The 13,394-nt window shown below is 46.6% G+C and overlaps 1 protein-coding gene across 1 annotated transcript in view; it reads right to left on the bottom strand.

Moving 5' to 3' along the window:
* Positions 1–6,325: 6,325 nt before the first annotated feature.
* Positions 6,326–13,394, bottom strand: part of Znf438 (zinc finger protein 438) — a 150,230-nt gene continuing 143,161 nt past the window's right edge. Inside the window, exons 10-11 of the mRNA XM_034509668.2 lie at positions 10,806–11,032; positions 6,326–8,180 (exon numbers count right to left, since the gene is read on the bottom strand). The gene's annotated coding sequence lies outside the window, so the exon portion shown is untranslated. The remainder of the gene's footprint in view (positions 8,181–10,805; positions 11,033–13,394) is intronic.

Consider the following 13,394-nt stretch of genomic DNA (forward strand, 5'->3'; position numbering starts at 1 on the left):
ATTCGTCATGCTGCTGTGGACACAGGGGAGGAGATGGGTAGTTTTAAAGTAGGGACGAAGCATGAGAAAGATGTAGGGAGAAAGATAGGCTCTGGCAGCAAGGGACCTAAGACACCACAGTGAAGGAATTCCTTCTAGCAAGGCATGAAGACCCCATCAACACGCCAGCTCCAGGGTGGCCACTTACCAAAGTCACTCACATGACACCCTGACTATATCTTTCAGCTCCTTTGAAGATGGGGAAGGGAGCCAGGCATAAGGGCCACTTTAGGGCAAGCACCACTGGGGGTGGGGGGCGTACTGGGGGAAAGGTGACCAAAGAGCTTTAAATAAATCCATTAAAGAACATTTTTTTTCTTGTCCCAAGGATAATTTAGAGGCCAAGGTCAATGTGCCCTTGTTTAAAATGTCTAATTCACAACTCACTCTTTGTAACCACTAGTTCAAAAAGAGAGTTTTATTTGAAGCCTAAACATAAAGGTTCTTCATTAAACATTTGATTATGCCCAGCAGCATCATGTCTCAGAGGTCTGAGTCCTCAGAGTGGTGTAACTCTTTCTCACTCCATGCTGTGCCCAGCCGCTCTGCAGACACATAAAGCTGTATCACCCATTCTTTCAATATAGTGGATACTTTATGGCAGGTGGCAACCATTTCAATTTAAATAACTATCTTTTTCTCTGGAACGTGAAGAAATCAAACAGGGAAATCTTCAACAAGGCTCATTCTGATTTCTCAAGTGTAGACATTTAAACTATCTCAGGGGAACTTTTTTTTTAGACATGGAATTAAAAAAAAAAAACTTCTCACATTTTAATTTTGTTGCATGTGTGTGTGGGGTGGGGTGTATGTGTACCATGGTGTGATCGTGGAGGTCAGAGGACAGCTTGTAGGAGCAGGTTCTCTCTGTCCATCACATGGGTTCTAGGGATGAACTGGAGCCATCAGGCACCTTTATCTGCCAAGTCATCTCACTGGCTCCAAATAAGAAATAAGAGCATGGCATTTGCGACAGGCTGGGCCTAGTAGGCTTGGTGGAGAGCACAGCAGGCGTTCTGGCTGTTCCCTAAGGTGTGCAGCAGCTGCTGGAGGAGGCTGAACTCCCACAGCTTGCCCAGCAGGCTTTGAACACAGAGGATGTGCTGTCACCATGAAACTCCCACTGCCAGAGGCCATCCTTAGTTGCAAGTGAGCAATGGCTCTCCTCCCTTCCACACACCTGCCTATGCCAAGCCACAGCACCCTCTGCCTATTCCCCTTGGTCTATTGGGAGCCCTACAGTCTCTTGGGAACCATACAGCCCTCTTAGGTATGATGTGGCAATGACTGTCCCCTTTCCAGGCATTTCTAAGCCAAGTGATGTGCTGATTCTCTAGTTTGGGCCTAGAAAACCTCTGGTTAAAAAAAAAATCACGCCTGAGACCCAAGTGAAATCAACCCCACATGAGGGTGACTTCAGTGACCCTGTGTTGTAGGACACGTGGTTACACATGCTTACCCACCTTGCTTACCCACCATTTGTTTGGTACCTATGTGATGTCTGGTCCTCCACCTTCTCCCTCCCCTCCCCTGCCCTTTTCCTTCCCTTCCTTTCTTCTCTCCTTCTTCCCTTCTTCCCTCCTTCTTCCCTTCTTCCCTCTTTCTTCCCTTCTTCCCTCCTTTCCTTTCCCTCTTTTCCCTTCCCTTTTTTCCCTTCCCTTTTCCCTCCCCTCCCCTCCCCTCCTCTTCTTCTCTTCTCTTACTTCCCTTCCCTTCTTCTCTTCTCTTCCCTTCTTCCCTTCTTCCCTTCCCTCCCCCTCCCCCTATCCCCTCCCCCTCCCCTCTCCCCCCTCCCCTGCCCTCCTCCCCTCCCCTCCCCTCTCCTCCCCTCCCCTCCCCTCCCCTCCTCTGTAGTATAACACTGCTCCTAAGGAGATACAAAGAAACATCTATTCACCATAGATAGGAAACCTATAGTAGACCAAAGTAAGGATACCACTGAGGTCCACCTTGGTGAGCCAGAGTTTATTTGGTGTTACTTACAGGTTACTTGCAGAAGCAGAGATGGCTCCAAGGCAGGTGAATCACTGGAAGCCATGTCAGCATGAGTGACGGGTGGCTCAGGCAAGCTGTAACTCTGCAGCTCTTCACAAGACTTGCAGGCAGCAAGTCCTCAGTAGCCTCAGCTTTCTTATTTCTTTCGGGCTATTTACCCTCATTCCTTGAATTCTCCAACAATGATTGCTAGCTTATGTACAATTCATTCATTCATTCATTCATTCATTCATTCATTTATAAAACGTTGAAGCTTAAACCTGGGGCCTCACATGTGCAAGGCAAGTGCTCTGTGATTGAGCTACTTCCTCAGGCCTGAGTCCGTTTTATATTTTTAAATGAGTTTGTCAGGTTGATACACAGAGCCACAGAGCTCACCGGCACACTCATCTACACGTGGCATTGTGCTTGGCTCCAACTTATTCTCCTACACATTTCCTTTAAATTCTGACAAAACAAAGGTGCTATTGGGCTTTGAGCGTAGTGTAGACAAGGTCTTGGATTTGATCTCCAGTGCTAATACATAAATAAATAAATCTAAAGAAATCATTTTTTAAGAGAAAAATTTGCTAAGGTAAACACAGAAAAGGCCATGGTTGAGGATGCAGTCTTGCCCTCCTCTGCATTCCAGTGTCTGCCAGTGTGGCCCGCAGAGGTGTTCTGTAAGTCAAATGTACTGACCAAGAAGCACTCAAGTAACTATGGTCAACGGCAGAGGATGACCCGCTCTTAGAGCCCAGATGGCGTGTTTCTAAAGTGTCATCTGCTGAACATTTAATATTCATTGAGCTGCTTAGAGTCTGTTTATGAAAGAAAAGAGATAGACCAGCATACTCCAAAGACATCAAGTCACATAAAGATCCAAGGATCTTAAAGAGCTGAGATCTCACAGGTGGAAAACCAAGACTCAGAAGTACCCACCCACTTATTCAAGGCCCTGGAAAAGGCTAGCATCATAAGTCAGTCCTGGCTCTCATGGGCTGAAGTCCTATCCTCCAAGGTCCTCAAAACATGACCTGATTTGGAAATTGTCCTTGTAAATGTAATGAGCTAAGTTGAGGTCACTAGGATGGGCCTAATCCAAATGACTGGCTGGATGTGACTAGTACCTTTAAGAAGGGGCTTCTGTGACTCAGATGCTCACATAGGGAGCATGCCTTGCAAGCAAGAAGGCAGAGAGAGGGTGTTATCTATGAGCCCCAAATGGCCACAGCCACCAGAAGCTGGGAGAAAATAAAGCGCAGCCAGTATTCTATTGAGACCCCAAGTGAGCCCTGCCCTCAGGAACTCAGGGTTGTGAAATAGTGAACGTTTGCTGGTTGAGCCTGGGTTTGTGTGGACCAGCCAGGGCACAGAGCTGGAAGCAGGCAAGCCAGCTCTAGGCCAAGCATCCCCAGTCTGAGCATCCAGCAGCATCTAGAAAAAGCCTAGGGAGAATAAAGCCATGGGCCTCCGGAGGAAGCCTTCATTATCTTCATGTTTAGAGAACTGCATTCCCAGTTGAGCTGTGATGGGTGCATAGGCTACAGGAAGGGGCTCCAGGTTACACAGGGGTAGAGGTGGGTTCTGAGTCTTCTGACTGAGCATGTGCCTGGTGAGGGCTGAATCTAGGGCTATGACTGTGGGATTAAAGAACCCATGTTGTTCAGGAGTGGTGGTACAACCTGTAATTCCAGTATTCACTGGATTCACTGAATTTAAGCCTGGCCCTTATTATATCATGAGATTTTATCTCAAAAAGTCAAATGACCCATTGCCCCTGAATGCTCTACATGAACAGTTTTTATTGAAGAGTAAGCAGCAAGTTTGGGGCCAGCACCTTTACCCCAAGCGCTTGGCCTGTTTCCTGCATTCCTCCTCCAGGCCCAGAGGTCTGAGGCTGGAACGTTGGGTCCTGAACTTTTAACTCACTCCAGATGGTGTACTGAGTCCTCTTAGAATTTAGGACAAAACAAAGAGAAAGAAGATGGTGTGGGAATTGGTAAAGCTCCCCGACTCTGTGTGAGACAAGACGTGTTCCCCAGAGACTATGCAGCAGGCAAAAAGCAATGAAGGGGACTTTCACTTCTCACACAGAGGAAGAAATGTCCAAAGGGGTGAGGGGTGGACACCATCAATAGAAAACTCTCCCACTCACAGCCGGCCTGTGACATGCTGTTCAGTGTTCGGGGCTACTTTCTAAGCAACTGCACACTTAGGAGGTCAGACTTGTTCAGTTGATTCAGTGAGAGCTTAAGGCCACATTGGGATTCGAATGCTTTAAGGAAAAACCAAGTCAAGAAACAAGAACTCTGGACTCCCTTCTCTCTGTCTCTGTCTCTGTTTCTGTCTCTCTGCCTCTGCCTCTCTGCCTCTCTGCCTCTCTGCCTCTCTGCCTCTCTGCCTGCCTCTCTGCCTGCCTCCTCTGCCTCTGCCTCTGCCTCTGCCTCCTCTGCCTCCTCTGCCTCTGCCTCTGCCTCCTCTGCCTCCTCTGCCTCTGCCTCTGCCTCCTCTGCCTCTGCCTCTGCCTCTCAATCCTTCTCTCTCCCTTTCTCTCTTCCTTCCTTCCATTCTTTCTTTCTCTTTTTCCTAGTATAAAGATTTATTGGTGGGAAGGGAGTAGGTACCTGGAAAGGGTTAGAGGCAGACAAAGGAGGGAGAATGAAGAGAGGAAGAGAGGCCAGCCTCATGGGAACACAAAAAGAAAGAGGGTGGAAGAAGAAAGGAAGCCATTTCTTTCTTTTAAAAAAGACAAACTTCATTTATTCATATTTTATATGAGTGTTCTATCTGCATGTATGCCTGCATGCCAGAAGAGGGCCTCAGATTCTATTATAGATGGTTATAAGTCACCATGTGGTTGCTGGGAATTGAACTCAGGACCTCTGAAAGAGCAGCCAGTGTTCTTACCCCCTAAGTCATCTCTCCATCACTGAGAGTTTATTTCTTTAAGATAAAGTTCAGGAGATAGGGGTGTGTGTAGAGCTAGAGGTCTGTTGGCTATCCCAGTGTGACCTGGCTCCCACCCACTGGTCATCTCTCATGGGGAGGATGACTCCACAGATGGTACCCCTTACTTCCACTCAAACTTGAGGTCACCTGGAAAACTCTCCCAGCAGGATTCCCAGCTGCTTCAGAAGTCCCTGAACCTTTGAGAGAGAGCATTTCTACAACACAGCTTTAAATGCAAACAAAAGAATGTCCCAGAAGTCACTGCTCGCAGCCGTTTGAAAAAAAAAACCAAAACTTAAATCCCTTAAAACATTTTGTACATACTTTGTGGTTTTATAGTCACTTTAATCTTTCTCTTCCCACCAAAGACTCAGGCATTGACTGGGCCAACTCACAGTTGTACTTCTAAGCGAGACACTTGTAAACCTGGCTCTGGACCTTATCCATCGAAGTTCTGTGACACCTCCGAGGCCAAAGGGTAACATGATAGATTGAAGTGGATCCAAGGAAGCACTGTTGTGCTTTGTGTCAAAGGGTTGCTTTGTTGGAGTTCTGTGACTCTAAGTCGGGCCAGCTGGAGCTGGGCATTCCCCAAGTCTCCACATTCCAGTTTGATACAATTGGTTCCGAAGGTCCTGGAGACTACATCCTGCCAGATAGCTTTTTGCCTGCAGGGCCTGCGTTGTCCCAGACTTGGGCAGGTTGTTGAGAGCATAGTGGCTAGAAGCTGGCAGAGGACCAAGAGGAGCCTCCTGCAGTGCCTGGAAGTGCTGCAGGATTCTCCAGCCAATCAGACAATTCTGGGATTCACTGTCCTCCCAACTAAGAACTCTGCATGCAGCAGACCCCTAAGTGCCCTTCTGTTCCTAATGAATTGTTTCTAGTTCTGTCATGGGCAGTTTATTCCTGGTCCATTTTTTATTTTATTTTATTTTATTTTATTTTAGTGAAAAAGAACCTGGAAATCTCTGCAGGTGCCCTCCAGACTCTGACCCACCCCATCAGTCATCAGTGCTAGAAAGCAGTGTTTGGGGGTTCGGGGGAGCCATTACAGCTGCAAGATGGTAGAACTGCAAACCAGGATGTGCTGGTATGTGAGGGTGGAAACCACACCACTGTGACCTGGGAAAAGAGGCAGAGTCAAGGTTCCAGGACAGACTGGGTCCCCACCATTAAATATCCCTCAAGGGATCCCGAGTTCCTGGTGAGAATGTACCTTCTCTCCAGTTCCCTTCCAGGCCATAAGTGACATCAGGGCCCCATGTCAGGCTGGTGTGTCCCTAACCTTCCCTCCTCATTGGCTTACCATCTGGTGACCAGCAGGGTGGAGGCTGCATGGGAAATTTTGCCAGACAATATGGTATTGTGACGGTGCAAGATTCCTCTGCCTTTCCTTATCTTCATTAAATTCTGTGGTGTGTTCTTCAAGTATACATGATATTTTACTACATGTATAGTTAATGAAATTATTTCTACTGCCATGCCTATGGCCAGAGCGGTCACCTCACACGGCTCCTGTATGTGCACATGTGTTAAGAGTTTCTAATATGCAACTCAGTATAATTAACTCCAGCCGTATGACCTCTGTGCTTACCTAGATTTTTGTATATTGTTTAGGATTTTAAAGGTTTTTTTTTTTTTTTTTTTTTTTTTTTTTTTTTTTTTTAAGAAGAACACTTAACATGAGATTTAAGTGTTCTTCTTACAAAAGTCTTTAGAGTTTAAAAAAAAAACAACTTTACAGCACACAGAGTGCAGGAACTGTGCTGTACCGCAGTCCACTAGCATCTTTCTGGCATGTGCACATGTGTGTAGTGCATATGTACATATGTTCATATGTGTGTGGGTCCACGTGTGCATATGAATGTGGAGGCCAGAAGTTGACCTCAGGTGTCTTCCTTGATTGTGTCGAGGATTGTGTTCAAGGGGCTCTCACTTGAACCTACAGATCACTGATTCAGCTAATCTCGCCATCCAGCTTGCTTCACAGATCTCTGCCTCTGCCCCACAATATGTTGGGATGTCTGTAGGCTGCAACATTTACATGGGTGCTAGGATCCAAACTTGGGTTCTCGAGCGCATACAACCCCAATCTTGCCCTTTCTATGATCTGACAAATGGATGATTTTTTCCCCCACTTAGCTCAATAATACCACATTTCCTTATAAACCAGTGCATGTCAGTAAATTTCAAGTCAATTTAAAGATAAACGATGCATATCTAACAAGATGCTGGTGATCGTGACTTTGAACAACCATTAAGACTATGTGTTGTCAGGAGAACTGATATAAGGGCAGTGGCAGTGAGTGAAGTCTGGCCAGTGTCCCCAAGGAGGAGGACGATGGGGCTGGAGTTATAGGACTGTAGACTCCCTGACTGGCCCTCAGAGCTTGTCATGAGAGCTACAAAATCACCAGGCAGAGTGGCTACTAACCCTCATCCAAAGTCAATGATGTGACTCATACCAGTTCTTGGGTTATGGGCATCTGGTATCAATCATGAGGCAATATCAGCAACAGAAGGTAACAATGCTTACCCTGGTCCCTCGATGTCAGTCAGAGTGGCGACTTAGTAGCTGGGCCACTTTTGACTGTAGCTGCATGTGGATGTCCTGTACAAGGAGCAACAGATGTGAAAGTAGAATTGCTACTGTCAGTGCATCGTCACAAGATACAGTCGGACTTGGATGTGCACAGCAGAAGAAGAACTGAGAAGAGCCAGTGAGCAGACAGTAGCATGCAGACACGGGGTGAGTGAGGTAGGGCAGTCTTCTCTGGAGAAAATAAGACGTGTCCAGGAGACGTGCAGCTCAAGAGCCAGGACAAGCTGGGAACCCTTCAGTCTTTCCACTTCCTCAGCCAGGACAATCAGAGCAACATGCTTGTGGCAAAGTCGCTGTGCTCCAGCAGAGAGGAAGCCTGCGGGAACATCAGGTGGCGATGGAACTCACTCAGATTAGGTCTTCTGTGTGGCAAGAGTTACCTCCAGGTCCATGGCTGTGCCCTGGCTCGACTGTGTCCTGCTAGTCAGTCTTGTCTCACATCCTTAGGGGTTCTGCTTTCATCTCTTCTTCCTTTTAGCCTGGGGTTTGAGAGTTTCTCAGGAACCTGTGGAATGTGAACCCTGGCCAGCAAATGCTGGCCGTGCAGTGTTTTCCAAGCTTGCTCCCAGGGAGTCCTGACCAGTCCCCAGGTCTCTGCTGTCCCCCAGCAGTTCTGCCAACAGAGAGGGACAGAACCTGGTAAGACTGTGTCAGATGGGCTTCAGGGTCAGAACTTTTCTGAGAACTTTCCTTGTGTGGAGGTAATTGTATATGAACTATGCTGTATGGAATAAAGCTGAAATGTGGGAAAGGAGCCAGGCAGGACATGGAGTGCTTCCTGACTGGTTCCCACAACACTTGTTACTTGGACAGATTACACTACCCCAAGGAGCTGATGTCATAGAAAAGCTTGGGCTTCTTAGATAGGCCTGCGTTTGACTCTAGCTTACTTATGCATCAGGGGATGCAATGCCTGCTCCATGATTCTCCCTTGCTCAGAAGGTTCTCAACAAATCTAACATCATCTTTCACTGCACACATCTCTGTAACATCAGTAACCCGCTGCCATCAAAAGACTAAGTGCAGGACAAACAGCTGACCTTGAAAGATGCCATGTGGACACAGAGAAAGCATGCACCAGAAAACAAAGGGATATGTCTGTCTGATGATTTCATGACAGGAACTTCCTAGAGCCACTTCACCAACCTGGATGTTCCAGGTCCCTCATTTCACTTGTCTCTCTGCACAAGCAAGAGATGAGGCAAGCACCTGCTGTGTGAATAAACACCAGTTTTGCCCCAGACAAGTCATTGATGGAACCAACCAAACAGTACAAACAGCACCTAAGACCAGCTTGCGTTACTGGGGGAAAAGCTTTCCTTATAGAAGCATGGGTGTCTCAGAGACTGCTACCTCATTGAAAAGCTATGAGCGACAAATCACAAAATGCATCACTAGTATTCCTTCCTCGTGTTGCAGAAAGCTCCACTAAAGAACATTTCTTCCCCCCTAGTGACTGTCTAGACAACTTTGGGGAGGGTCTTGTTGAGTCCTGTAATTTTCTATGAGTTTCATGAGCTTCCTAAGCCTTGGAAGTTTCCTTAGCTTCTTGAAACAGTCTTCTTCCCCCAGAAGAGAGTACATTGATTTGGAAACAGTTCCAAAACACTAGGTATATGAGACCTCTGCCAGTGCAGCCTGGCATACCAGCAATTGTGTAAGAACTGAGCACTCTCAAGTGATGGTAAACCAGGCATGGTGGAGCACACCCGTCATACCAGCACCTGCCTGAGGCAAGATGCATTACACATTCATGGCCATCATGGGCTACATAGCAAAACCCTGTTCCAAACAACCACCACTACCAAGATGATAAAAGATGTAGCAGATACACATATTTACTACCATTAAAGACTAGATAGGCTTTTACACAATTGTACATTATACTAGTATAATAGGACAGGCAAGGGTCAGGTCTGCTGCACCAGCATTAGTAAGCTACATTCCTGGGCAGCAGAAACTTCTCTGCTCCCTTATTGTCCTACTGGACCACTGGCTTATGGCACATGGCATATGGCAGGCCACTGTGGGCTTAAACCGTTACATGGAAAGACTGCAGGAGATGGATCAAAAGCATGCTCAGTTTACTGTCATAGCATTAGTAGACAAATGTCATTACACCCATTTTACAGATGAGAAAACTGATTAAAAGGCTGACCTCAAGCTAGTCTCAGAATAATGCTCATTTCACAACCTCAAGCCTTTTCTTCCCTTTGCTTACCTATCAACTACATCTAATCTTTCCCTGAAGGCAGTGCACTCCCAGGAGCCTGGAAGCTTCTGTTGCCTCTGGGTTCCTTCCTTCACCTGCCGGCCTCTGAACTCATGACCTACAGGACAAACAGCCGTAGTCTTTTGCTCTCATTCTTTCCCTGACTCTCGGTGATGCTGTGAAGTGTGTCTCACTGCACCAAGGTGCAGATGTCTTGTTCTTGTCCTGAGTGCACGGTGCCTTACAGGGATGCACTGGGAAGACAACACTCTGCAAAGTATCTAGGAGACTGCGACACAGTGGGAACCCAGGTCCCGAGAGGATTCTTGGGTTTTGTTGTTTTGTTTTTACATTTCTTATTACATTTTATTTACTTATTTAGTGTGTGTGTGTCTCTCTCTGTGTGTGTGTGTGAGTGCATGCATGCATGCATGTGTGCAGTCTTGCAGTACTCAATTCTTTCCTTCCACCATGTGGTCCCATGGAGCAAACTCAGGTTGTCACACTTAGTGGCAAGCACCTTCACCCCCTGAGCCACCTCACTGGCCCCATTTCCTCATCTAGCGAGGCAAATCTTAAAGACTGATCCCTCTGTTTTACATATGTTGGCATCAAGATCAGAGAAGCAGAAGCCCAGTGATGTTCACAGAGGTGAGGTGGTATGCTGCCCTGCAAACACTAGCATTCTGTAGAGAACTGTGAGAGGACCAGTCAGCTCCACAGGAACTTCTCTGATCCAAAGGAACATTCAGTCCATGCCCCAGTGCACCGCTGTAGTGAAAGGACTGTGAGGAGCAGTAAGGACGGGAACCCTGTGGAGGTGACTGTGAGGACCTTCAGCTGCCTCTGAGAGCCCAGACTCTCTGGGCAAACACAAAGCCAGGCACCACAGGCTTCAGCTTAGTCCAGCAACCCCCATCCCAAACAACCCCCAACTGTGATGAGGTGCAAGCAAAGCACCCTACCCTTTCATGTCTATTGCCACAGAGTTGGTCTTGAGGAAAGACAATTCTAAAAGGTCTTCACCTGTTTCCAGAATGGGACCACCACAGATGGCCCCATAGACAAGGAGCTAGACACCGGATAACTGAGAAAGCCTCAGCTATGGCTTGGAGGCAGGCCTGGGTGTCAGCTCCCTGGCAGCTATATCAGGTGACCTCTTTCCTAACTGCTGAAGCAGCACCTAGACAGTGTGTGATCATCTCTGGTACAAAGGAGCATGCACTGGGTCTGAGGCTCCCCATCGGCTTGGTCTGTAATACATGAAGAGACAGCCAATTTTAGTAAAAATTACCTAGGTCTTTGAGTAGCTTCTGCCATAAATTGTTTAAAACAAAACAAAACAAAAAACCAACAGCACCCTGGTACAATGGCACTCCCTTCAGATTCCTTGCCGCACGAGAGTCAGTCATGTCTGCTCTTTTCTTTTTTAAGATTTAGTTATTTTATTCTTGTGAAAATATTATTGGATATTTTATTTACATTTCAGATGCCATCCCCTTTCCCCATTTCCCCTCCCTAGAAAACCCCTATCCTATGCCCCCTTCTCCTTTTTGCTTTTATACAATATTTTTTAATGTTAATCAAAGGCTTTATAAGTTTGGTAATGCTCAATATCAATCAGAAGTGTAACCTAATACCCAACCTAGATATATCAACTATCTTTGACTGGTGGAGACACACAAACATCCACCTCCATGACCCCCCACACCTTGTCACCTAGCTCCTCCTCTCCTCCTCCTCCTTTCCTTACTCCTTATTTTCCTCTCCTTACTCCTCCCACCTTAGCTCCTCCTACATATCACCCTTCCTGTTTAAAAAAAAAACTTTTCTCTTAGAATACAATTAGAGCATAACTATACCAATTTGTGTCAGTAAGGTACAAGATAGACCTAATACCCAGTCCATCAGTTTGTTGACTAAACAGAACCTCTGTCGTCCCTCCTAACTAAAAGACTTAATTCTGAACCTGGCTTTTTTTCTTGGCTTTAGAATGAATGTCAGCTGAAAACCATCCTCTCAAACCTTTTCTCTCAAAGTAAATAGCCAGGATTGGCTATGAGATTATAAGTCTTCAACCCCATCAGAAATCCAGAATGACTGAGTTAACTGAAATTATGGGAAGCAAAAAGCATAGCTTCTAAAACTTAGCAAAATTATAGAGACCGCTGAGCACCTGGACAGTCCTATACTACAGAACATTGGAGCATCCTATCTTCAGCCTTCTGGCCCAGGATCATCTGACAGACCAAGTGATGCAGAATTATTAAGGGCTGATTACTCTGTCTTGGCAGATATTAAGATTTATTTTTATTTATGTGAGTACACTGTAGCTGTCTTCAGACACACTAGGAGAGGGCCTCCGATTCCATTACAGATGGTTGTGAGCCACTATGTGGTTGTTGGGAATTGAACTCAGGACCTCTGGAAGAACAGTCAGTGCTCTTAACACTAAGCCATCTCTCCAGCCCCAGTCTTCTCTTTTCTTAACAACGCCTGGTATCCACATCCTTTGCCATCACTGATGACAGACAATGAGCTTGAGAACCAGTGTCTCAGGCTGACTTCTGGTGACCACTGATAATCTAGTTCCTTAGCCTTTGGGTCAAGTCATGTGTGTTGAGAGCCCTTGTCCTTCCCAAGGATGTGCCACCTTGACATCTGTGCACCAGGCACACACTCATCACTGACCAAATCCCTAAGCTCACCTTGCTCCTTTTCACCTGCTCCATTCAGTTTTGATTTGCATTCTGTCTCCAACTCAAGGCCTGCCTGTGGTCAGAGGTCAGTGAATTAGTCACAAGCCATGAGCTTCCCTGATGGATTGGAGTCTCTGCTGACCTAATTCCCACAATCTGTTTTTCAACCTTTTCTATCGCTCTCTTTCTTCTGTATAAGAGTAAATTGATGGACTGAGATCAAGCAGTTTATGCTGCCAAAAATCCATGGAGGCTGCAGAAGGTCAGAGCACTGTAGAGAAAAAGCATCCCTGGGGCCAGGATCACCCAGAGGCTTCCACTCTATGCCACACCCTTATTGGACAGAAGGATGCTATCCTATCACTGGGGCAATGGGACCCTTTGTATTCTCACTGGAGCAGGAGGACTCCTGTGTGTTCTCACTGTCTGGTTCTAGTGCCAGAACTTAGGTATTGAGACACATGTCCCTCTGATGTAAGTCCAGACTAGGCCTTGGGCAGGTGTCCACTCCCACTATGAGCCCCCATTTTTTTTCTGTGAACATCCTACTCTGCACAACAGAAATGGGATAAATGCCATGTGGACCTTGGCTGTGGTCTATAAGCTGAGTGGAATAGCTCAGCAGAAACAAAGAGTTTGCTGAGCCTGGGTCTAGATAACTCCTGGATTAGTGGAGACATCATATTGGTTCTTTACTTCACAAAAGGGATGGCTAGGGCTGTTGTGTTCTCACACTGCTGGGGCTGGAACTCGAGGCTTCCATTTCATGCTTCCTACACTGAACAGAATCCCTTATGCTGGGACAGTAAAGGAAGCCTACAGCCTCTCCCTGGTGTATGCCTGACAGACACAGGTTTTCTGGTGTCCCTTCAACAAGAAGCAGCCCCTGAGCAGACAGGACTACTACTGATCAGAA

Source organism: Arvicanthis niloticus, chromosome 8 (genome assembly GCF_011762505.2).
Source record: "Arvicanthis niloticus isolate mArvNil1 chromosome 8, mArvNil1.pat.X, whole genome shotgun sequence".
Lineage (NCBI taxonomy): Eukaryota > Metazoa > Chordata > Mammalia > Rodentia > Muridae > Arvicanthis > Arvicanthis niloticus.